The sequence below is a fragment of the Trachypithecus francoisi genome, unplaced genomic scaffold (assembly GCF_009764315.1).
Source record: "Trachypithecus francoisi isolate TF-2019V2 unplaced genomic scaffold, Tfra_2.0 Lachesis_group6, whole genome shotgun sequence".
In the NCBI taxonomy this organism is placed as follows: Eukaryota; Metazoa; Chordata; class Mammalia; order Primates; family Cercopithecidae; genus Trachypithecus; species Trachypithecus francoisi.
Window position 1 is genome coordinate 42,783,400 of NW_022681471.1, and position 25,996 is coordinate 42,809,395.

The 25,996-nt window shown below is 38.6% G+C and overlaps 1 protein-coding gene across 1 annotated transcript in view; it reads left to right on the plus strand.

Annotated features, from left to right (window-relative positions):
- The window catches only part of ACSL4 (acyl-CoA synthetase long chain family member 4), an 83,141-nt gene that overhangs the window by 23,261 nt on the left and 33,884 nt on the right, over window positions 1–25,996 (plus strand). The window contains exon 2 of the mRNA XM_033201370.1: window positions 14,201–14,253. The gene's annotated coding sequence lies outside the window, so the exon portion shown is untranslated. The remainder of the gene's footprint in view (window positions 1–14,200; window positions 14,254–25,996) is intronic.

Sequence of the window (25,996 nt, forward strand, 5' to 3'; positions counted from 1 at the left end):
TATTATATTTGAATTGTATGCATAGCAGCTGTGTTCTTTTTATACTTTCTAGCATTGTGAACCCCATGCTGCCAGACCGTGTTGGGGTTATTACAGGACACATTTGTAGATGTGTGGGCTTTACAGGAAGTGAAATTACTTAATGATACTTTACCACTGCTTGAAACATTTTGAAATAAAAACTTTGAGAGAAAGAAATGATTCAGCCTTTTCTGCCTCCTACTTTTCGAAATCAGTTAGTACACATTTGTAATGTGATAGCACAGTTGATTGGAATGTCTGAAGCTAGACAGGTAAGATGATATCCTCTGAAGTTTGAGTATTTGGTCCCAGAACCACGTTGTAAAGAAGAGAGTACTGATGGAAAGCTCACTTCTGAAATACCCTCCTTTCACAGGCCCTCTGATCACCCGTGTGGAAAGTAGCCCTCTGGGTCTACTAATCACAGACATCAAAGGAATGATATTCATTTGGTTCCTTTTGCTTAAGTTACCTTCTCCTGGGGCAGGCTTCATTTCCTGTAGGGGACTAATTCTGGTCAGTTGAAAAACATTTTCATTATGGGGCAGAAGGTTGCAAGTATGGCATGGTACCTATTCAGTCTCGTGCAGATATAATCTGGCATTTGAGTTCCCATTTGTTTTGTTTTAATAGGATAAGTAAGTAGAACTCTTAGCTTTAAAGAAATCATACTTTCATCTGTGAAGAACCCCTCGTGATTGTCTGGCTTTTTGATACTGTCTGTTCACTTGCTATTACAGGTTGAGTATCCCTTATCCAAAATGCCTGGGGCCAGAAGTGTTTGGATTTTGGAATTTTTCAGGTTTTGGAATATTTGCATTATATACTGACTGGTTGAGCATCCCTAATCCAAAAATCTGAAGTAGTTCAATGAGAATGTCCTTTGTGTCATGTTGGTGCTCACAAAATTTCGGATTTTGGAGCATTTCAGATTTTGGATTTTTAGATTAGGGAGACTCAGCTTGTACTAGTCAATTTTTGTTAGTCACGTTTTGACATAGGGGGCCACAAGGATGCTTAGCTTCAGAAAACAGTTAACCATGGTAGTTATAGTAAGGAAGAAAACCCTCATTTTATTTAGCTTATAGATTATATTACATGAGCAAAAGAAGAGTTTATTTTGCTTTGAGCCTAATTTAAAAACAGAAGAGTCTAACCTGCTTTCCTTAGTACAGGTAAATCCAAGTTTTAGCTCCTTTTACAGTATTACTTTGCCACTTGAGTAGGGCTAAACACCTTTTGGACCATATTCATTGTTACTATCAATACACAGACACACATTAGAATTAATTGAAAGGCTGGTGCTATATTTTCTACTTTATTATTAAATGATAAAAGTGACATTCACTGTAGAAGTTTTAGAAAATGTAGGGAAATTATAAGGATAAAACTAAAAATAACCTCTAGGTGGGCGCAGTGGCTCATGCCTATAATCCCATCACTTTGGGAGGCTGAGGCAGATGGATCGCTTGAGCCCAGGATTTGGAGACCGGCCTGGGCAATATGGTAAAATCCTGTCTCTACCAAAAATACAAAAAAGTAGCATGTGGTGGCGCATGCCTGTCGTCCCAGCTACTCAGGAGGCTGAGGTGGAAGGATGGCTTGAGCCCAAGAGGTCGAGGCTGCAGTGAGCCAAGACTGCACCACTGCTTTCTAGCGTGGGTAACAGAGCAAGACCTTGTCTCAATTAAAAAAAAAAAATCACCTGTAATTCTACAACCTAGAGATTAACATTTTGGTTTATAACCTACATAAATTTGAGGAAGTTGATCTTGCGTATGAAATTTCATCTTAAACCAATTTTACTTCATATATCTTAAACATTTTCTCATACTCTTAAATACTCTGGCAATACTGCATTTGATGGCCGTATAGTATTTGATCACATGGATACATTATTTTACCAATCTCCTATTGGGCATTTGAAGTTGTTCCTATCTTTTTTCTGTTATCTGTACCACCATGATGACTGTCCTCTATTTTTTGTGTGAATCTCTAATGATTTCCTTTAGGATAGGGGTCCCCAACTCCCAGACCATGGACCTGTACTGGTCCATGGCCTCTTAGGAGCTGTGCTGCATAGCAGGAGGTGAGCGACAAGTGAGCATTTCTGCCTGAGCTCTACCATTGGTCCCTGGTACCCAAAAGTTTGGGAACTGCAGCTTTAGGATATTCCCAGAAATAGAAAGTGAAATTACAAGTGCAGGAAGTATAACTGAAGGCCTGTTGTCACGTATTGCCAAGTTGTTTTCTATTTAGCGTGTACTAATTTCTACTTCTGTCAACAGTATATAAAGTGCCTTTTTGTATACTTTTGGCAGCACTAATTTCTTTATTCTTTATTGGCACTAGTTTTTATGGACCCGCAGCGCATTGCTATCTGTTTTAGTAAATAAAAGTTATTCATGGCAGAAATGAAAGTAAGGATGCGATATTATAAGTAGTAGTACTGCAAGGAACTGGTAACCCCAGCTGGTACTTTGAGAATTGTCTAAACGGACTATATTTTAACTCTAAGAGTCTATGTTTTTAAAAATATATTTTTCCTTTCTGAAATACTTTATCAGTCTCTAATGTAGAGGAAAGTGCTAATTTTTTCTCCTAAAATTATAATTCCATATGTACTTTCTGCTCATTATGTTAGGCATTTCTCTGTGTGTAAGACTTATGTTTTTGTCATTTTAAACAAAAACAAAACATACCTTCTGGCAAAAATTATACAAATTTTGTGGGAAGTCTGGATTGTTACACAGGAGTACTTTCTGGTTAAGAACACTTAAGGTAACAAACAATTTCTTCAAGTATTGTTCAGGTCTCTAGTATTTTAATGAATGTCTTGTAAATTCAGATTCATCCATGTATCAACACACTTCTTGACTAAACTTGGAAGGGAGGGAGAGTTATGGTAAGGTCAGTGTTTGCTGTTATGTAATCTGTTTGTCCAAAATATTTAAAAATCAGTATCGTAAGATTCTTGATTCTGAGTCAAGAATTACCAGTGTGACAGCAATTTTCATATGTTGAAAGTTTTTTCCCCAGTAGTGTTTCATAATAATCAAGCTGTTTCTTAGGTGTGGACCTAAAAAAGCATGATCTGTTGATTTTTATGACTTTGAAAAATTCTAACTTAAATGCAATTGATATATTCAGAGCTCATAAAGAGAATGTGCTTTCACTGTTGATACCACTGCTAATTTAATTCTAGGTAACTGAAATAATAGGAATGGTGTACTTTCTTGTTGTTTTTTCATATTCTCACATTCATCTTTTATCTAGTCTCAAGATGATCTTAAGAGTAAAGCTGTAATTATAACTGATTAGAAAGAATTTCCTAATTTTAGTACAGAGGGAAGTACATAGGGTGCTTTCTTAATGTTCTAGAAAGCAGACCCTATTTTAGCTTCTTAGTCACGGAGTAGGGGGAACTGTTTCTTTCTTTTTAAAATTATTTTACAGTTATCGTTATGTTCAGTTTTTAAAATTCTTACAACACTCTCTGTGAGGAAGGTAAAGAGTAGATTAAAAATTTTAACGTCAACCTCGTACTTCACTCCATAATTTATTTGTGTTATAGTAAGTTATTTTAAGCTAGTATATACCCCATTCAAAAGTCAAGATTTAAATATTATTGCTAAAAAGTAAATGGGGCCTGGTGCGGTGGCTCACACCTGTAATTCTAACACTTTGGGAGGCTGAGGCGGGCGGATCACCTGAGGTCGGGAGTTCGAGACCAGCCTGACCAACGTGGAGAAACCCCGTCTCTACTAAAAATACAAAATTAGCCAGGCGTGGTGTCACATGCCTGTAATCCTAGCTAATCGGGAGGCTGAGGCAGGAGAATCGCTTGAATCTGGGAGGTGGAGGTTGTGGTGAGCCAAGATCGTGCCGTTGCACTCCAGCCTGGGCAACAAGAGTGAAACTCCACTTCTCAGAAAAAAAAAAAAAAAAGGAATTTTCTGGCATTTAAAAAACTTTCTATTTGTCACTAAATATGAGGGATGGGTGGGTTTGTGGTTAAAAAAATAAATAACAACACTTTCCCAAAAGGTACATATTTAAACTGAATTTCAAAGCTGAGATAAAAAGTATGGCTCAGAAACTGGAGATTTCAATTAAGCCTCAGGTAAAGGAAGCACATAGGCAGAATAAACCACACAGACAAAATGTCAAACCAGGCAATGTTTGTCTTTGAGCATCTTCCATTTCTTATTTTAGTAGGCATCGCACTGGTTCCCTGTTTTTTGTCACTGGTAGCAGAACAAGCTAAACTTCCTTAAGCAAAACTGTCCTAAGAGATGTATACTGCAGAGACTTCCTAAAGAGAGATGGATGGATTCATTTGGAAACCTCTGTGTGCACACTCTAATTGGTATTCATTTTTCCCTGGAGAATGATTACACCTATATAATTACAAAGTTGCCTTTGAAAACTATTGGCACCAAAAATGGACAATAATTAATCACCCATCCCTCATTTTTTAAAACCATTTTATTGTGGTATGATTGACATAAAGAAAGCTGTAAAAATGGAATGTAAACAACTTCGAGAGAATAATCACCACAATCTATGCCATAAACCCATCCATCACCTCCAAAAGTTTCCTTCTACCCTCTTTTGTATTGTTCTTCGTGTGTATGTGTGATAAAAACACTTCACATAAGATTTACCCTATTAGCGAATTTTAAAATACACAATGCAATATTGTTAAGTATAGGCACTATGCTGTACAGTAGATCTCTGGGACTTTTTCATCTTTCATAACTGAAACTTTGTATCATTTGACTAATACCATCCTGTTTCTCCCTCTACCCAGCCTCTGGTCACCACCATTCTGCTCTCTGCTTCTTTGAGTTTGACTATTTTAGTTTCCTCCTATAAATGGTATAATGTAGTATTCGTCCTTCTGTGTCTAGCTTATTTCACTTAGCATAGTGTCCTCCAGGTTTGCCCAAGAGAAGAGTTTCTTTTTTAGAGACAGGCTCATTATCTTCACTTTAAAGCCTATTTTGGTTCTGAGAGTCTACAACTTGGTATGTCAGGAGTGAAATTTGTGTGCTTGCAGTTCATTAGGCACTTGATAGATCTACATCAGTATTTATATATCTCCATACTAATCACAGGGGAGAATTTATGTAACAAAATGAATGATAATAGAATTATTAGCTAAGATTGGAATATTTCTCTTGGCATTCAAACTAGACTCTGTCTTTGAGTTTAGATGAAGAGAATTGGGTCTAGGATAAATAAGCACTGCTTATTTGCTTTAATTTTTACCTTAGATAAGAAAAATAAAAATAAATAAACTGCTTCAAAATGGATAAAGTGAAAACTATCAGAATACTGCATATTTATCTATGCAGAGAAATATGACTGTTGTCATGGATATGTAATTTGGTGTCTCAAGCAAGAAGGCATCAGAGAATGTGAATATGGCATAGTTTATAAGATCTTTGACCTAGTAATCATACTTCTAAGAAATGCGAGGGAATAATTTTATAGTCTTGAAGTGGGAAAATGACCCAGAAGCCATAAAGGAGATACATTTTACTACTAAAAACTAAAAAACAAACAACAACAAAAAACCCCACAATATTTATCCAAAACAAGCACTCAAAACAGAGAAAAGCTATAATGGAGAAAATATTTGCAATATCTCAAAGGGCTTATTTCCTTAATATACAAAGGGCTCTTATGAATCATAAGAAAAAAATGAAAAACCAAGTTGAATATGGGCAAAGAACTTGAGCAAGTAATTTATATAAGAAATTCAGACATAGTGAATTTTTTTTTTTTTTTTTTTTTTTTTTTTGAGATGGAGTCTCGCTCTGCAGTGGTGCGATCTCGGCTCCCTGCTACCTCCACCTCCCAGGTTCAACCAATTCTCCTGCCTCAGCCTCCTGAATAGCTGGGATTACAGGTGCCTGCCACCACACTGGCTAATGTTTGTATTTTTGGTAGAGACAGAGTTTCACCATGTTGGCCAGGCTGGTCTCAACTCCTGACCTCAAGTGTTCTTCCCGCCTTGGCCTCCCAAAGTGCTGGGATTACAGCATGAGCCACTGTATCAAGCCAGTGAAATATTTTCATATGTTCATTGGCTAATAGTGAAAAGCAAAAAATTAAGACAGTGTTTTTGGTATCTGTCAAACAGTTCAATCTAGTATTGGAGGAGATATGGGGAAATGGGCATATTAATATACTGCTGGTGGGAATATGAAACACTATATTCTTTTTTAGAGGGCATTTTTACATTTTTATAAAACAAATTTTAGACTTACAATAGAGTTGCAAAAATTATACACCATTTCCATGGGACCTTTACCCAATTTCCCCTAATGTTAACATGTTATACAATTATAGTACAATTATAAAAACTAAAAATGTTCCTTATCTGGGTTAATCTAATGTTTTTTCATGATTTGATTGAGATTATGCAATTCGGGCAAGAATACCACAAAAATGATGCTGTGTTCTTCTCAGTGAATCAAGCTAGGGCTTACATGATATAGATGCACCTTATTACTGGTGATGGTAAGTCTGATCACCTAGTTAAGATGGTATCAACTGTGTTTTTCTACAGTAATGTTATTATTTCCCCTTTTGCAATGAAGTAATATCAATACACTTTTTATTAATACATATTTGGGGGAGATCCTTTGAGACCATGTAATGTCCAGTTTCAGCTTTTGCTCACCAGCATTAGCATTCACTGATGGATTTTGCCTGTAGTAATTATTCCTGTGGTACTCTAATGGAGATTTTCTATTTCCTTTATTCCTTCTACATTTATTAGAATTCTTCTGTAAGGATGATTAGTCTCTTCCCATTTACTTATTCAGTCATTCATTATATTAGTACGGACTCATGGATATTATTTTATTCTGTGGGATATAATCTAGTATTACTGTTATTTGTTGCCCAGGTTGTGTTAATACCAGCTTTGGCCATTGGGAGCTCTTTTTTGGTTGACCCCTGTGTCCTTTTCACATGTCCCCATTTAAAAAAAATTCAGCCCTTCTTTATTCCTTGGCACCAGATGACACTAACCTCATCTTGAATATTCCTGCCTCAGACCTGGAATCAACTGCTCAAAGAGCTCTGGTTCCTTTTCTTAGAGAATTGTATTTGGAACCCAAGATCTGTGTGCTAGATCTGCTCATTGCTATTGGGGTATCACTGCTTCTAGGCCTGGAGGGCAATTTTTAATAGACTAAATATAAAATGATCATACCCTTTTGAATCAGCAATTCTGCTAGATATAAACCCTCTAGAATCACTAGCATAAGTATATTGATAGGGATGTTCATTGTGATTTTTCGAATGATCAGAAATTAGAAAAACCCCAAATGTCTACCAACAGAGAATATGGGTTAACTTAATTGTGATGTGGTCATGTAATCAATGGAATGCCATGAAATGGTTAAAAAGTAGATCTGTGTATTCTGCCATGGAAAGACATGTAAGAGAGTCAGTTTTTTGTTTTTTTTTTTTCTTTTTGAGACAGAGGTTTGCTGTTGCAACCTCCGCCTCCTGGGCTTGAGTAATTCTCCTGCGTCAGCCTCCCGAGTAGCTGGGATTACAGGCGCCCACCACCATGCTCGACTAATTTTGTTTTTGTATTTTTAGTAGAGATGGGGTTTCACCATGTTGGCCAGGCTGGTCTTGAACTCCTGATCTCATGTGATCCACCCACCTCGGCCTCCCAAAGTGCTGGGATTACAGGTGTGAGCCACCGCACCCGACCCAGTGTTTTTTTTTTTTTTTAAAGCAAGTTGCAGACATGTATAGATGGTATGATTCAGTTTTTGTTTAAAAATTTTACGTGTTGGCCAGGCGAGGTGGCTGATGCCTGTAATCCCAGCGTTTTGGGAGGCTGAGGTGGGTGGTTCACTTGAGGTCAGGAGTTCAAGACCGGCCTGTCCAATATGGTGAAACCCTGTCTCTACTCAAAATACAAAAATTAGCTGGGCACTGTGGTGTACACACGCCTGTAGTCCCAGCTACTTAGAAAGCTGAGGCAGGAGAATCTCTTGGACCTGGGAAGTGGAAGTTGCAGTGAGCCAAGATCATGCCACCGCACTCCAGTCTGGGTGACAGAGTGAGACTCCAGCATCTCAAAAAAAAAAAAAAAAAGTATGTGTGTATTAGAATATGCTTAGAAAAAGGGCTTCAAAGTTACCCACCAAACATAAAAACTGTTATTTCTAGGTGGTTGGATAAAAAAGGACACTTTCACTTCATTTGATATATTTTGTAATGTTTGAATATTTTTATTTTATTGTTTGTTTGTTTGTTTATTTATTTATTTATTTATTTATTTATTTATTTAGAGACGGAGTCTCACTGTGTCAGCCAGGCTGGAGTGCAGTGGTGCGATCTCCGCTCACCACAGCCTCCGCCTCTGAGATTCAAGTGATTCTCCTGCCTCAGCCTCCTGAGTAGCTGGGACTGCAGGTGTGTGCCGCCACGCCTGGCTAATTTTTGTATTTTTAGTAGAGATGCGGTTTCACCGTGTTTGTCAGGCTGGTCTCGAACTCCTGACCTCATGATCTGCCTGCCTCAGACTCCCAAAGTGCTGGGATTACAGGCATGAGCCACTGTGCCCAGCCCTGAATATTTTTTAAAAACTTTTAAAAAAAGTTTTCTATCTTTTCCATGAAGCAACGTATCTAGTTCATTCTTTACATTGCACAGGCTAGATTTTGGGTAGTTGTACTTATGTTATAACATTATTTAATATGTTTTAATATTTACGAATCAGATGACTCACAATCCTTTTTTTTTTTTTTTTTGAGACAAGAGTTTCGCTCTGTCGCCGAGACTGAAGTGCAGTGGCGCCATCTTGGCTCACTGCAAGCTCCGCCTCCCGGGTTCCCGCCATTCTCCTGCCTCAGCCTCCCAAGTACCTGGGACTACAGGCACCCGCCACCATGCCTGGCTAATTTTTTTGTATATTCAGTAGAGACAGGATTTCACCGTGTTAGCCAGGATGGTCTCGATCTCCTGACCTTGTGATCCGCCCGCCTCAGCCTCCCAAAGTGCTGGGATTACAGGCGTGACCCACCGCGCCCGTCCGACTCATAATCTTATAACAATTTAGTCCTCCTGTGCTACACATTCACATATACTCTTTTTTTTTTTTTTTTTGAGGTGGAGTCTCGCTCTGTCACCCGGGCTGGAGTGCAGTGGTGGGATCTCAGCTCACTGCAAGCTCCGCCTCCCGGGGTCACGCCATTCTCCTGCCTCAGCCTCCCGAGTAGCTGGGACTACAGGCGCCCGCCACCTCGCCCTGCTAGTTTTTTGTGGTTTTTAGTAGATACGGGGTTTCACCGTGTTAGCCAGGATGGTCTCGATCTCCTGACCTCGTGATCTGCCCGTCTCGGCCTCCCAAAGTGCTGGGATTACAGGCTTGAGCCACCGCGCCCGGCCTTTTTTTTTTTTTTTTTTTTAAATGAGACAGAGTCTCAGTCTGTCAGCCAGGCTGGAGTGCAGTGACGCAATCTTGGCTCACTGCAACCCCTGTCTCCCGGGTTCAAGCAATTCTTGTGCTTCAGCCTTACCAGTAGCTGGGATTACAGGCGCACACCATGGCGCCCGGTTAATTTATTTTTGTATTTCTAGTGGAGAGGGAGTGTTTCACCATGTTGGCCAGGCTGGTCTTGAACTCCTGACCTCAGGTGATCTGCCCGCTTTGGCCTCCCAAAGTGCTTGGATTACAGGCGTGAGCCACCGTGCCCAGCCACATTCGCATATATTCTTTTTTTTTCTTTTGTTGAGACAGAGTCTCACTGTGTTGCCTAGGCTGGAGTGCAGTGGTGCGATCTCAGCTCACTGCAACCTCCGCCTCCCTGGTTCAAATAGTTCTCCTGCCTCAGCCTCCTGAGTAGAGTAGCTAGGATTACAAGCATCCACCACCACGCCCGGCTAATTTTTGTATTTTTAAGAGAGGCGGGGTTTCACCATATTGGTCAGACTGGTCTCGAACTCCTGACCTTCTGATCTGCCTGCCTCAGCCTCCCAAAGTGCTGGGATTACAGGCGTGAGCCACTGCGCCTGGCTCACATATACTCTTAAGGGGAAAAGAAAAGTTTCTCCCACAGCTTAGCCTGTGAGTGACACCTTCCGTAGTTTGGCTTACGACAGTTTTTTAGTACTGTTTTTTTTTTTTTATTTTTTTTATTTTTATTTTTTTTTGAGGCAGAGTCTCGCTCTGTCGCCCAGACTGGAGTGGCAGTGGCGCAATCTCGGCTCACTGCAAGCTCCGCCTCCCGGGTTCACGCCATTCTCCTGCCTCAGCCTCCCGAGTAGCTGGGACTACAGGCGCCCGCCACCTCGCCCGGCTAGTTTTTTGTATTTTTAGTAGAGACGGGGTTTCACCATGTTAGCCAGGATGGTCTCGATCTCCTGACCTCGTGATCCGCCCGTCTCGGCCTCCCAAAGTGCTGGGATTACAGGCTTGAGCCACCGCGCCCGGCCAGTACTGTTTTTAATGAGTCATTTTCTTGTTCCTTTATGGTTTTTAAAATAAATTTTAAGTATACAAGTTTTAGTTTTGAAAATTTTGGAAGACACTAAATCAGCAGAAAAAACCCAAAATATATGCAAATATTAAAACAATTCACCTCTAATCCTACCACCCAGCAATAACTGTTAGTATTTGAAATACATTTTGCTAATTTTTCTATGAATATGTGACACTCAAATATATGTACGTATGTAGAATGGAGTCATACATACTGTTTTTGACCTGTATTATTTCTTGATAACATTTCTAAACATTGAAATGTATTTTAGTATGGCAGTTTTAATCTACTATTTACCAATACGTGATTTATGTATACTTATCTAAAATAAGACCTATCAAGGACCATTGCGTAGGGAATTGTTTTGAAAAGGACTTGGCCAGAATTTACTTTTAGATTTGAACATTAAGTGCTAAAAACTTTCTTAATATTTTTCTTTTTTTCTTTTTGTTTTTGAGACCGAGTCACTCTGTCACCCAGGCTGGAGTGCAGTGGCGTGATCTTGACTCCCAGGTTCAAGCGATTCTCCTGCCGCAGCCTTCCCAGTAGCTGGGTTATAGGCATGCACCACCACACCCAGCAAATTTTTGTATTTTTAGTAGAGACAGGGTTTCGCCATGTTGGCCACGCTGGTCTCACACTCCTGACCTCAGGTCATCTGCCCACCTCAGCCTCCCAAAGTACTGACATAACAGGCATCAGCCACCACCCCTGGCCAAAAGCTTTCTTAATATTTTTCCACTGTTTTCTGAAACATTCTATTTTAAACTTATTAAGATCGATTTTTGAGACATTCAGTACAGGACGATGATTTTTCGTGCTTGAAACATTTCCAACAGATGCTATCACAAGTTTAGTATTGACTTTGCTTGTGGAAGAATGTTTTCAAAATATTGGTTAAGAGACCGACTTATTTGCAGAGAGGGCTAGAGCCAAACACATTAATGATTTGTTTTTAAGTCTGTCCCCAGATATGAGGGTTGTCTGAAATTGAACACTGCCTTGTATTTGTATCAGTTTTTACTTTTTTTGTATCACATTTTGCTCTCCTATTAGCTGCATGTACTTCGTTTTGCTCACTGGCATTTGGTGAGTTGGGCTTTCTCAGTGCTGCCTTCTTTTCTAGTGGTAAGATAATAAACTCTTGATGCTGTATTATCTCTTTTTTCTTTTTTTAATGCCACCATGTTACTGTTAGGTTGAATAAACAATATTATATGCTTCAGTCTGTTAACAATTTGCTAGGCTAAGACTTTCTAACTTTCTTATGTTACAAAAACCTTGCATATATCTGAAGTGAAAGAGTCTGAAGTTTGTTTTTACAGTTTTAGCTAAATCATCCCAATTCCTGATCGTCTGTAAATTCAACCCGCATGGTGTTAATCTGCTTAGTTTTTTATATTAAATTATTTCTTCAATTTGTTTTAATATAATGCAAATTTAACAGGGAGGTGCTATTTTGTAGGAGGAGACTAGGAGAGAGGAGAGTGCGGGATCAGTTTTTTCTGTTGTGTAGAACTAAATTAGGCTAGGTTACAAAATGTGATTTGGTTTCCTTTTCTTTCCTGGGTAGCTGCTACTTTCTTTCATTTTTTTGTGATGAAAGAAATGGCTTTTAAGGTGATAGGCATTGAGAAAAATTAACTTCCTTAGCATTAGAGAACCTCTGAGAGTTGCTTCTCCTGCTCGGCCAATTTGGGGCTACGAGAATGGAGATGAGTAGAAGGTTTAAGCTGGGGCTGTCATCCAGCTTGGAGAATTCCCTGACACTCTCTAGTACCAAGGGTCAAGAGTTGACTATCCTTTGCAAATATTTATTTATGGAGTTATTTTCCAAATTAAGCAAACTAGCAGATAGTTTTGTGTTTTCCCTTATCCTTCTCCCCTGCAACTTCCACCTTTAGATCTTTAGATGATTTTATAGAAGGATGGGGTTTTTTTTTTGGTCATTTATTTTTAAGTTATTGGAATTATCTATGGGGGAAATGTGTACGTTTTTATATAGAAGTATGAAGTTTTTCTTTCCCAGCATTCTCCTTGTGAGCTCTTTGGATCTTATTTTAATATAAGTGCCCCCGCCCTCCGCCCCGCCTTCATGTTAATAGCCAGTGTTAGCCTTCTGGAGAAAAATAAGAACATATGAAATGGCATGACTTCTGTTTATAAGTAGTTTTAACTATTTGTGTTAAGACATATACTGATGCTGTCCCTGGTAACCCCTCAACAAAAGTAGATTGTGGATATTAACATAAAGTTGAAAGTAGTTCACTATTAGTAACTAGTCTTTGTTAGTAATAGGCTTGGGTATAAATCATTCTTTCCTTCATCTCTTTAATAGTAGCAAGGAGAAAATTAACTGTCTGAATTAACACCAGCTAGTTAGTGTGATGATTACAGTTATGTGGATGTTGTTTGTATGACTTCCATGGGGGCGTCTAGACTAAAAAACCAAAAAACTCGAAGAGTTATTCTTGATACATAATCATATGCAAGTAGTAGTGAATACTGCTGGATGGAATAAAGCCTCAGTTATTTAGAGTATAGCATCATGCCCAGGGAGCCCCAGCTCTGTAGAAAGCAATATCAAATTACTGAAGGGCCTTATTTTACTATTCCAAGTATTCAGGTGGTAAGTAGTTTACTCCTGCATTGTCCAAAATAGGTCAAACCCCAACCCTTAACTGACAAACATTTCTGGTGTATATATCTTTTTCTTTTTCCCTCCCTCCCTCCCTCCCTTCCTTTCTTCCTTCCTTTCTTCCTCCCTCCTTCCTTCCTTCCTTCCTTCCTTTTTCTTTTTCTTTTTTCTTTTTTTTTTAAGACAGGATCTCACTCTGGTTGCAGTGGTGCAATCTTGGCTCATTGCAGCCTTGACCTCCCAGACTCAGGTGATCCTCTCACTTCAGCCTCCTAAGTAGTTGGGACTACAGGCATGCACCACCATGTTTGGCTAATTATTTGTATTTTTAGTAGAGATGGGGTTTTGCCATTTTTCCCAGACTGGTTTTGAACTCTTGGATTCAAGGAATCTGCCTGCCTTGGTCTCCCAGGGTGTTGGGATTACAGGTATGAGCCACCATTGCCTGGCCCTTTTGGTGTATATCTTGAAAAATGTCACAAAAATGGTGTGTTTACAGACTGAAAGAAGATGGAAATATATTTAGGTTTCTACTTAGACTAGTGTCGTATTTGTATTGGGAAGGAACTTGTGTTGTTTCGAGGAACTTACTCGTTTTTGGTTTCGATGGGAGAATAGATGCCTATAGTCATCTGCGTGTGGGGATGGCTGTCTTGTGTGACTGACTAGTTTGCTGTGGTCAGACATTGTCTCTGTGTCTGAATATGGCTTTGGTCCTGACCATGGGGGATTCAGAGATACAAATAAAACCGTTAAGAACATGGCTCTTGCTTCTTGTCATTTTTCCATAGAGTTTCAACTACTGTTACTTAGAGTCTGGCTCAGTTACTTTCTGAGATTGTAATAGCACTAATTCTAGTCAGACACTCATCTCTAGTCATTTCTTGCTTTTCCTTTAGTAAAAAGGAAAAGCTTACGAGCTAAGGTGCGCAGATAATGTGAATAAGCACTCGACATTTCTTTTAAAGGGGCACTTGTCTCATGTCACTGTACTCATAAATGCTGTCTCTTACTGCAGATTGAAATCACAGAAGATATTCCTGTTCTTCTTAAGAGAAAAAGAGGACATTTGTAAGTATTTGTCCTTTAGAAATTCTAAATGTGTAATTTTATTAGCTTTTTGAGAAAAGTAAGTGACCATACTAATGGCATCTTGACTCTTATAGAGGAAAAACTCCACCAGTATTTATGACTGTGTTTAAAAAGGCACTATTTTATAGAGCAAAATAGGAAAACATTTTACCCTGTGCAGCTTCTAAAATTTAAACCATTTGCCACTCATTTGTAAAAGAGCAAGTGGTAATTAAAATCCAAGCAACATCTTTCTATTTGAGTCCTACCCAAAACTGGAGTCAGAGATTAGAGTTCCAGTTCTGACTACTGAGGCTTATAGAATATGTGTCTTTGGTAAACTACTTAGTCTCTCATTATCTCAGTTGCCTTATCTTTAAAATGGGTTTAGTAGTAAGTACACAATCAGGGGTTCATTATTATTATTATATTATTGTTGTTGTTGTTGTTGTTGTTGAGACACAGTCTCCCTCTGTCTTCCAGGCTTGAGTGTAGTGGCGCCATCTCAGCTCACTGCAACCTCCGCCTCCCCTCCCGAGTAGTTGGGATTACAGACACGTGCCACCATGCCCAGCTTTTTTTTTGTATTTTTAGCAGTGATGGGGTTTCACCATGCTGCCCAGGCTGGTCTTGAACTCCTGGTCTCAAGTGATTATCCCACCTCGGTGTTCCAAAGTGCTGGATTACAGGCGTGAGCCACCGCACCTGTCCTCAGTGGTTCGTTATTATTGATGAAGTTAAATCCATAGCAGTTTATGCTTGCCCTGATGCATTGAAGCTTATTGTTTTCTTTTTGTTGTTGTTGTTTGTTTTTTGCCCCAAGATGGAGTCTTGCTTTGTCACCCAGACTGGAGTGCAGTGGCATGATCTCGGCTCACTGCAACTTCTGCCTCCTGGGTTCCAGCAATTCTCCTGCCTTAGCCTCCTGAATAGCTGAGATTATAAGTGCCCACCACGGCGCCTTACTAATTTTTGTATTTTTACTAGAGCAGGGGTTTTACCATGTTGGCCAGGCTGGTCTGAAACTGCTGACCTTGTGATTCGTCCACCTCGGCCTCCCAAAGTGCTGGATTACAGGCGTGAGCCACCGTACCAACCTGAAGCTTATTCTTTGAGAGACAGCCACAATGTATACTTGCGCCAAAGCTTACTGAAGAATAAACTTCAATGTATGGGGCAAGTATACATTGAGGCTGTCTCTCAAACTGATTTAAGTGTATTTCTGATCTTCATAAATTTTTAAGTATATATTTCATTGAGGCATCTATTCTAGACTACAATATGGAGTAAAAGAAATACAACAGAGCACTTAAAATTAAAATCATAGTGTTTGAGGCTTGGACTTTGAAATTTACCTATTCCCATAATCCCCAATTATTGACTTTTAGACCAGTGCTGGTTAGTGAAAACACTTTCACTGGTCCATGGTGAAGTGAGAAAAATAAGGACAGCAGATCATGAGTTTTTAAAAGCTAAACATTTTTACTTTAAAGGAGTGCTTCTTATAGAATATATCTTTCTAATTTAGGGGAATTAAACATGTTCTTTATCTCGTGAAATGATGGTGATAGTAAATGGTAGGGCTTTCAAAAAAATTCATGCTCGGCAAAACAACAACAACTTGGTAGCTCTGTGTCATTTCCCCCTACGATTCTTCTTTCTTTTACAGTTTTTACTGTTTTGTGATATCTTAAAATATGAACCCAACTTCTCATTTTACAGATGAGGAAACAGACATTGAGAGGTTAATTTGTTCCAGGTCTTACAGCTCAGCAGCTTGTGAACCAGGACTAAAACCCTATATGTGATACTGTCTCTCTAGAATTCCTGGTCTTCTGAAAATTGCTTTCATTTTAATAGGTTATAAATTTGAAACTGAAGATATAGTAGTTCTTATGTGCTAATAACTATTTTTGATTTCCAAGTATAATGAAATTCAAAAGACCATGTTCTTGTATAGCGAAGTGCTGAAGTCCACTGATTAGCCTGCATTAGAAGAATCTTAAACATGGCCAAAGATTTTTATCAGCAGATCAGAATTAGCTGTCACCGAATTCAGCTACTTAGGTATTACACGCTCCCCAATGACTGACAAAGAAGTTAAAATATCAGTAAAGTTATTATTTCCTTTTGGAAGTTGACAGACTATACTGCCACTGTGAGAGTGTAGTATTCAAACTTCTATGGTTAATTTAACTACAGAAAGTACTGTTTTCTCTCTCACAGATTCACACCCACACACACAATACATATTTATACCAATCAATCTGCAGCCCATCTAGATTTGGAAGGGAAAAAACTACCAAGGTGAAGAGTAGAAGTTACCAGAAACATTGGCATGAACATATCTGGCCAGTTGTGTTCAGGAGATTGCAGATAGTACTCTGTGACACTTTGGAGGCTCCCCATTAATTGCCTTTGTCTGAACGTTCCCAAAGTATGTTTCAAAATGGAAATAATGAACTTCCTTATCACCCTTGTCTCACTCATCTTACTGAAACATAAGCCAGATAAACAAATGAATGTGGAGGGAGAGAACAGAATGAAATGTATTCCCAATCCTAATGCGGAGACATTAACTCTAGGGGTACTTTTCCATGGCTTCTTATATTTGGCTTTGTGTGACTTACTTCTTTACGTAGGAATTCTTTAATTCTGAAATGTCAGACATACTGAAAATAAAATGCTAATAAGGATAAAATGCATTTTTGAATTACCCACTGTCTTTAGAATATGTGTCCTTCTGTTCTTTACTACGGCTAATATGTGAGCGTTGACTATATGGCCATAAAATTTCAATATTCAACAGATTATTGAATAATCTGTCTTTGAGTTCTTTAATTAGAATCACTTCTAAGATCCATTTAATACTGAAAAGCAGAATGAGTTTTTTGTTTTTTTATCACGATACAATTTTGTATTATGGTAGTCAGGCAGCTGAATTATAGTCATTTATTTGGCCATTTTATAAGAAATGGTTTAAGACTACATTGTTGCATAATTTATTAACAGTCTGACATATTGGAAAGAACATTCATAAACTAACCTACTAAACTGGTTCCTCCTCTAGCAGATGGGGAGGGCAGATCATGTGGCAAAAAAGGGCATAGTTGTAAAATTCTCGCTGTAACATGAAGATATTCCTATGGGAAATACTACTGCTGCTTAAAGACTTTTTTGGAACCTACACTCATGGTTGAAAGCCCTAAGTTGTATTACTTTATTATAATAAATATGTAAGATTACAGGAAATAGATGTATAACCTATAGATATTTTGTATATTCTTCACTTGAAGAAAACACATTTGTTATAAAAGTTTAAAGTTAAATTCTATAACCCAATTATTTTTGGTTAACTTCTGTTAAAATCATATATATATCCCAACAGAGAAAAAGCACCCAGTAAATTGAAGACTTTGTAGATAAAATAAGTCTCCACTGTGGTACAATGGGCAGTTTAATTTAGCAGCAAGGTTTTGTGTACAGGGACCTGCAGCAGTTACTCTTTAGCATCAGGTGGACAACATTGACATTGTCATTGTGCTATCTGCTGCCCTTCTACAGCACTGAACCATTTGTATTGCTCTCTAAACACATATCACCCAGAACTTAGTTTTTGTCCCTTTTTCATTATGTTTAATAAAGTTTGATTACAGGTGCCACCTCTAGCCTGATTTATCCTCAAGATTCCTTAGATGTAAACTTTGGATTAAATTATTTACAACCAATTATTGGATTATATACAACCAATTCCCAGCTTTAGAAAGCTACATTTTTAAAAATCAAGTATATCTTGATCACTTGAAATGAGGAATAGATGTATAATTATACACAGTGTATGTGAAGTGTGTAGGCAGCAGCATTGGCTCCTAGAGCTCCTCATTTTAACATACACAGATAGGATACCGATTATAACATCCTATGACCTAGAAACAACATTATCTGATGCATGCTGGGGATCTTCTTAAGGCATGATAGGAGGGAACTCACTGTAGAGCATTAAAAGTATCTTCAACATGGCAGCTGAGGTGCTTTCTTTGCTGGGAAAAGCTGCAAAGAGACTGGCAGAATGGCGAATTCAGGAGTTAATACCTCTCCAGGTGATGAAGTAAACAGGGTCAGTTTATCTTGTGAGAGACGCACCCAAAGATCAGTCATAATTGTGAAAAGCTTTCAGTCAAACTAGCCAGGGACAGGTGTAATGTGTTGGTATACAGCATCTATATAGTCATCTTAGGTTTTGTTTTGCTTTTCTTGGTTTTAAAATGTATTTATTATAATTACTGTGTATTTGAGCTTAAGGTTTGATTGCACAAGTTATTTTATATTGAATAGACTGCTTGATATTTGCAATATAACAATTTGAATCAGATGAGACAAGTGCTGTAATGATACATGTATTTTACATGATTATTTCATCTTGCAGACTGATGAAAGATCTTGTTAGCAACTCTTAATGCCTTTATTTTCTTAAGGTATTGTCATTCTCTAAGTTTTAATGTTAAAGTATAAAGTTAATTGTAATGTCTCTTGTAAAGTTTGATTTCATTTACAAAGTGAAACCATTCTTTTTTTTTTTTTTTTTTTTTTTTTTTTTTTTGAGACGGAGTCTCGCTCTGTCGCCCAGGCTGGAGTGCAGTGGCCGGATCTCAGCTCACTGCAAGCTCCGCCTCCCGGGTTTACGCCATTCTCTCGCCTCAGCCTCCCGAGTAGCTGGGACTACAGGCGCCCGCCATCTCGCCCGGCTAATTTTTTGTATATTTTAGTAGAGACGGGGTTTCACCGTGTTAGCCAGGATGGTCTCGATCTCCTGACCTCGTGATCCGCCCGTCTCGGCCTCCCAAAGTGCTGGGATTACAGGCTTGAGCCACCGCGCCCGGCCAGTGAAACCATTCTTAACCTAGTAGTTGAGCTTTCTCTTGTATGTTTTACAATCATTCCAAAAACAATTTGGAAGTTTTTAATAGTGTGTTAAAGAAAGTAAGATTTTAAGGAAGCACTCTGCCCCTTTACAAAAGTCTTTGTGATGCAACATCTATTTAGAAATATGATCTTTTAAAGTACAGCAAGTATTCTTACCTGTTTAATCTCTTGGAGCTTTTATAATTGTTTCCTGATTTAATGTTTACTAGTTACAACTAATCTGTTTCAGAAGGCAAATTGTCTCTTTATTTGGTGTTTAAATTACTCTTAAATAATGTGTAACTTGAAAATGAAACTTTAAAAAAGTAGCACTTATATTGTTAATTGTTGATTTTCAAATTGATTTAAAAACTATCGTTAAGATCTTATGTCAAGGACAAAGTTAATTTGTCACTACTGTATGTTTCAACTTGGCAGATGCATGGATCCTTGCTTGGTTTAGTTCATTTTCTAAAACTTTTGAAAAAATGTCTTGGCATTAACCAACTGCAGTTCAGTAGTTTTTCTCTTTCATTCTCATATTGGTGTTGTGTCACATGCTTCTGGGTAAGACGATTTCTTCTTTTAAATTCAGACTTTAATTAATATGTAGTGTCTGTTTACTTTGTGTACTAGAGCTTAATATATCACTAATGCTTTTTGTGTTTAACCTGTCTTGGAGTGTTTGAAGTAACTGGAATGAAATACTTATTAAATCTCACCTCAGAACAAAAAAATAAAATAAAATTGAATCTGATTTTCACTGAAACTTCTAGTACTTACTAGACATCTAGACAGCCCCTGCCCCCAAGCAAAATGTCTTAGGATGTAGGACAGATCATTGCTCAAAATTGTTGCCAGTATTTCTTCATATCCAAAGTTTGTCACTCTCACTTATTTAGATTATACCAATATGACTAGGATCACAGACAACTGAGCTAAAAACATGGACTTTAAAATCAAATCGTCCTGGGTTCAAATCTCTACTCAGCTGTGCTGTCTTGGGCAACTTAATCTCTCTGAGTCTGTTATATCTTTAAAATGAAGGTACTACCTCAAAGAAGTTTTCTGAAGGATTAAATGAGATAATAGATCTGAAGGACTTAGCACAGTACCTAGCCTGTAGTAAATGCTCAGTACCTGGTTATTACTGTGATTCCCATATGGAATGGTGAAGTTCAACAGGAGCAATTAACTATCCAGTGACTGAAGATAATGCCCTGCCTTTTTCTGGCTGACATACAAATACATGATCTCAAGGAAGCACCAAAGTCCATGTCCTCCTAATGGTGGGATAGCGGTATCACTCTTCATACATGGAAGGACTGCATACCTTTGTGAAAAGTATCAGTGAAGATGCACATAGTGCAAATTGTGTAATCGTCATGCTTTTATAACACCAATCTTTTTCCTCTGTGCAACAGGCAGTTTTTCCAGTTTCATATTTTCTATTAAGCAACTAACAACACATTGAAGTTTATTTTAATTACCAGGGATTTTAAGAGTATAGTATTTCCTAGGATGTTGACATGGACAAGTAATTGTTTTTAAGATGATTAAAGTTAGCTACCTTCATGTTATTGTACTTGCATATATTTTTACCTTATAGATTCAGAACAATTCCGGTACATTCTTAATTCAGTAAACAGTTTTATTGAAGCTAACACATGGAGGCACTGTTCCAGTCACAGATTCAGCATCAAATGAGACAAACTCTCTGCCTTGTGAAGCTTATATCTACTGGGGCACAGACAGTAAACATGAAAAATAAAACATGGTATATTAGTGAAAAGTACTATGGACAAAAAATAATGCAAGTAAGGGACAGAAAGTGTGGGGAGTCCAATTTTAAAAGAAGGTGGTTGGAGAAATGCCTCACTGAGAAGGTGTTCTTTGAGTAAAGGAAAAAAAAGAGGCAAGAGAATAAGCTATGTAGGTGTCTTGGAAGAATATTTCAGGCAGAGAACCTCAAGTACAAAGGCCATGAGGCAGGAACAAATGGGATTGCAGAACAGTGTTCCAGGGAAAGCGTACTAGGAGGTGAAGTCATAACCTTGGGATAGGGGAAAGATTATATAGTCTTGTAGGTTATAGTAAGGACTTTAGCTTATATTCTGGGTGAGTCATATGGGAATTCTTTGAAATATTTTGAGCAGAGGAATGGTATGATCTAACTTACATTTTGAGAATAGTACTGTGTCTTCTGAGTTTAGAATTTATTGTGGGGGTACGAGGTGGAAGCAGGGAGACGTGATCGGCTATTCCATTTATCCACTTGAGAGATGATAGTGGCTTAAACCAGGATGGTAACAGTGGAGGTGGTGAGAAGTAGTTGAATTAGATTCAACTGTTTTGTAAGTCAAACCATTAGGATTTGCTGATAAATTGCCTGTGGAATGTGTGAGAAAGGCGGGGGGAGTGGTAAAAGGGTGAATCTAAGGTTTTTGGTCAAAGCAAGTGGAATATATAGAGATGGGCAAGACTGGGTGAGATAGGATTGTGGAAAGATGATCTCAGTTTTAAACATGCTAAGTTTGAGGTATTTAACTGACATCTAAGTGGATCTGTTGAGGAAACAGTTGGATATACAAATCTAGTGTTTAAGGCAGACTTCCAGGCTTGAGGGAGAAATTTGGAAGTCATCACAACATATATGTGGTATTTAAAATTGTGAGGTTCAAGGACCAAGCCCCATACCATTTAAAGGCCAGGAATATGAGGAAGAAGCAGGAAAAAAAAAAAAAAAAAAAAAACCGAAAAGAAATAGCCAGGGAAGTAGGAAGAAAACCTGAAGAATATGGTCTCCTGGAAGCTAAGTGAAGAAGTTTAAAGCAGAAGAGGGCTCAGCTGTGTTAAAGGCTGCCAGTGGGTCAAGGAAGAAGAGTACTGAGCTTTAATTGACCTCTGGATCTAATAGCATGGAAGTCATTGGAGACCCTGATGAGGAGAACAAGTTTATAGAGTGGTAGGAGACGTAAGCCTGATTGTAGTAGGTTCAAGAGAGAGTAGGAGAGAACTGGGAGACAGAGAGCCATAGACATGTCTTTCAAGGAATGCCAAAGAGATAGAAAATAAATGGGCTATAGCTGAAAAGAAGATGCAAGAGAGGGAATGATTTTTAAGATGAAAGAAATAACAGCTGGTTATGATGCTGAAGGGAATTGTTCAGAAGAGCAGGGAAAATTAATGAGGAAGGAAGAGAGGGAAGAATTGGTAGAGTAGCACTTCCATGTCCTTATAAAGACAGGGTGTAATGCACAGGTGAAGGGGTTGGCTTCAGCTTGGAGCATCAACAGTTCTTCCATAGTCACAGGAGAGAAAAACAGCATGTGGCCACAGATGTGATTAGGTGGGTAGATGTAGCAGTGAGAGTCTGTGGAAATTCTCTTTGGATTGTTGCTGTTTTTTCTGCAAAATAGGTCAGCTGCTGAGAATGAGTCTGGATGAGGAATGTTGGTGGTCTGAAGAGAGTAAAGTATGAAATCCAGAGGAGTGGGCCAGTGAGTGTACTAGTGCAGTGTGGTCTCTCTGCATCAGGGAGAGGCCATTTGAGGTAGCAATCACAAATTCAAAGTGAGAGATTCAGCACAGTTGTGTGTTTCTCACAGCAAATTCAGCTGCATAGGTAGAGGTACAGATTAGGTGGAGAATTGGCTAGGATAGAACCAGGCTGTGGTTAAGATGATTAAGTACAACCAAGTGAGGGCGTGGCAAGAGAGATGAGAGTATTTATCAGGAACTGAGCATGATTGCCTATGGAATTTAAGAGGAAGAAGACAAAGGTTTCTCCCAAAAGCACTATAAAGGAGGTAATATAAGCAGTATTCCTGTTTTACAAATGAAGCCACCAATATAGACCTTTCTTTTTTAAATTATACTTTTAAGTTCTGGGATACATGTGCAGAACGTGCAGATTTGTTACATACGTATACATGTGCCATGGTGGTTTGCCGCACCCATCAACCCGTCACCTACATTAGGTATTTCTCCTAATGCTATCCCTCCCCTAGCCCCCCACTCCCTGACAGGCCCCTGTGTGTGATGTTCCCCTCCCTGTGTCCATGTGTTCTCATTGTTCAACTTCCACTTATGAGCAAGAACATGCAGTGTTTGATTTTCTGTTCCTGTGTTAGTTTGCTGAGAATGATGGTTTCCAGCTTCATCCATCTCCCTGCAAAGGACATGAACTCATTCTTTTTCGTGGCTGCATAGAACCACATTTTAAACTCAGATCTGTGAGCCTAGAAAATTTTTGTTGTTTCTCTTACGAGACATTATATTCTGCCTAATGATGGGTACGATGCTCAGCATCATACCCTTACCACCAACTCTTTTTTTTTTTTGAAGTAAAATGAAATGTTTAAATGTTTTTTGAAATGAATGTATCAATAGACTGAGTAGAATCCCTGACAAGGAAGTATTATAGTTTAAGATGATAGGCAAAACTGGGCAGAGGCTGGCTAGTGTACTTGAAAGAGCACTGGGTGCTCGATTTGTGCTCTACCATTCATTTGCTTCTCTGTAAGATGAGGGATCAGACAGTATCACTTGTTCAAATATTCAGCTGAACTGGAAGTTCCAAGGAGTACCTTCAGGGGCTGTCATAGCCTCCCCTACCAGAGCAGCTATGCTTTTTGCTTTCATCTACACTTGTGTTTTTGTATCTATATAAGATTCTATTCAAATGGATGACCCATGACCCCCTCACTACCTGCAGAAAGAATTTGAAAACCTCTAGACTAAATGATCTCTCTGGTTTCTTCTCACCTGAATGTTCTTTGAGCCTTGCCTACTCTGTGTGTGTGTGTGCATGCAATGTGTGTATGTCTCTACTAACCATTATGAGGATTACCTAGAAAGCATTTCTCTTTCTCCAAGACTTAAGGCAAGTATGTATAAAAGATTAAATTTATGTAACATCAATAACTAAAAAACATACAGTGCAGTTTAAATCCAACTAAAGTATAGGCTCTTCAAAAGCTATTTTCTATTTCTTTATATATCTTCAGCCTTAAGTCTGAAGAGTTCTCAATTGAGGATAAGGTGGTACTCACCCCTTAGGGGCATTTTGTAAATCTGAAGACATGCATTTATGTCTGCTAATATTGTCTCTGAGAATGTATGTATTGAAACAACTATTTTTTAAAATTTTAAATTAGTTTCTTTATGGTACTCTTTTATACTACCAGTAAGAAATTATTTTTTAAAATGGTATGTTGGTAGATTATGACTATCCTTTGATGTTTATGAAGAGATATCACAAAATATTTGTCATAAGAAAGAGGTATTGGGTTTGATATGGTTGAGAACTACTGGTCTGTGTTCTATACTAAGGCACCCAGAAGTTTGGAAGTGATGGTAGTATAATCATATATCAGATTGAGTGGTAGATACTGCTAATGATATGTGAAATTAGAAAAATTAAAGATTGTTCTGGACTTGGGTAGCCATGAAATCTTCAGTGGGAGAAGAGGATTGTTAGAGGGGATCTTACATTCAGCACTGTGATTAAACACTTGACATGACACACCTTATCTTGAAGAAATGAATGACCAGACTTGTCCAAGAGACTGAGAAAGTACTTTCCAGGTAGGGTAAATCATAGAATTTAAAGCTGGAAAGGCCCTAAGAATCACCTAGGCCAGACATTTTTAGTTCAGGGTTGTTGCCCTTTGAAGTTCATGGATGGATTTCAGGGAGCTTGTGAATCACTTGAAATTGTGTCTGTCATTTAGCATGTCTTTCTGAGGGGAATTGGGTTCCTAGTTCTCATTCTCAAAAAGGCCCATCATCTCTAAGAGGTTAAGGCCTACTGATCTAGTGTGATCCCAGATTCAGACAGATGGTTTGCTCAAGGTTACACAGCCAGTTAGGGGCAGAGATGAGGATTGACACCCGGTGACTTCTAGTTTCTTGCTGATTTCACTATAGTCAGCTAAACTACATGAACAAAGGCACAGGCAGGATGAAGCTACAATTTTATATTAGATGGTATAAAAACAATCAACTAGCCTGGGGTCAATTGAATTAAGTCTGTCAGTCTGTTTCTACAAAAGTTGCAGAAGGATGGGCTTCAGTTTGTCTCTTCAAAGTGAACTAATATTTTGATTTTTCTTGTTGAAATATGCTACGACTCACCAAAGTAGCTTTCTCAGTTGAAGGTAAACTCTTTGAAAAATATTCCTATTCTTAGGCCGGGTGTGATGGCTCCCACCTGTAATCCCAGCACTTTGGGAGGCCATTGAGGGCAGATCGCTTGAGCCCAGGATTTTGAGAACAGCCTGAGCAGCATGGCGAAACCCCATCTCTACAAAAAATGCAGAAACACTAGCCAGGCATGGTAACATCAGCACATCTGTGTTCCCAGCTGCTCGGGAGGCTGAGGTGGGAGGATCTTTTGAGCCCTGGAGGCAGAGGTTGCAGTGAGCTGAGATCACACCACTGCACTCCAGCCTGTGTGACAAAATGAGACCTTGTCTCAAAAAAAAAAAAAAAAAAGCAAAATTACTATTTTTGAGCCTGTTTCCGCAGTTTCTTTCCAATGGCACTGTTTTTCTAACCTGCAGCAGCCCCCAGCTTTCTGCGTAATCCAATCAAAATTACTTTGCCTGATTTGTTAAATCTTGTAACTACCATAGCATATTTAGTCAAGCATATTTAGCGTATTTAGTGTATGCTGTGCCCCAGTCAGACTAGTGTCCTTGCTATTGGTACTTCCTATTCTCCCAAAGTCCTTTCATTCCCACCTTCGTATCTTTTTTCGTACAGTCCCTGAGCCTGGAATGCCTTCCATTCCTCTTTCATTTCTAGATACCCAACATAAGGTCCAGCTTAAATCTAA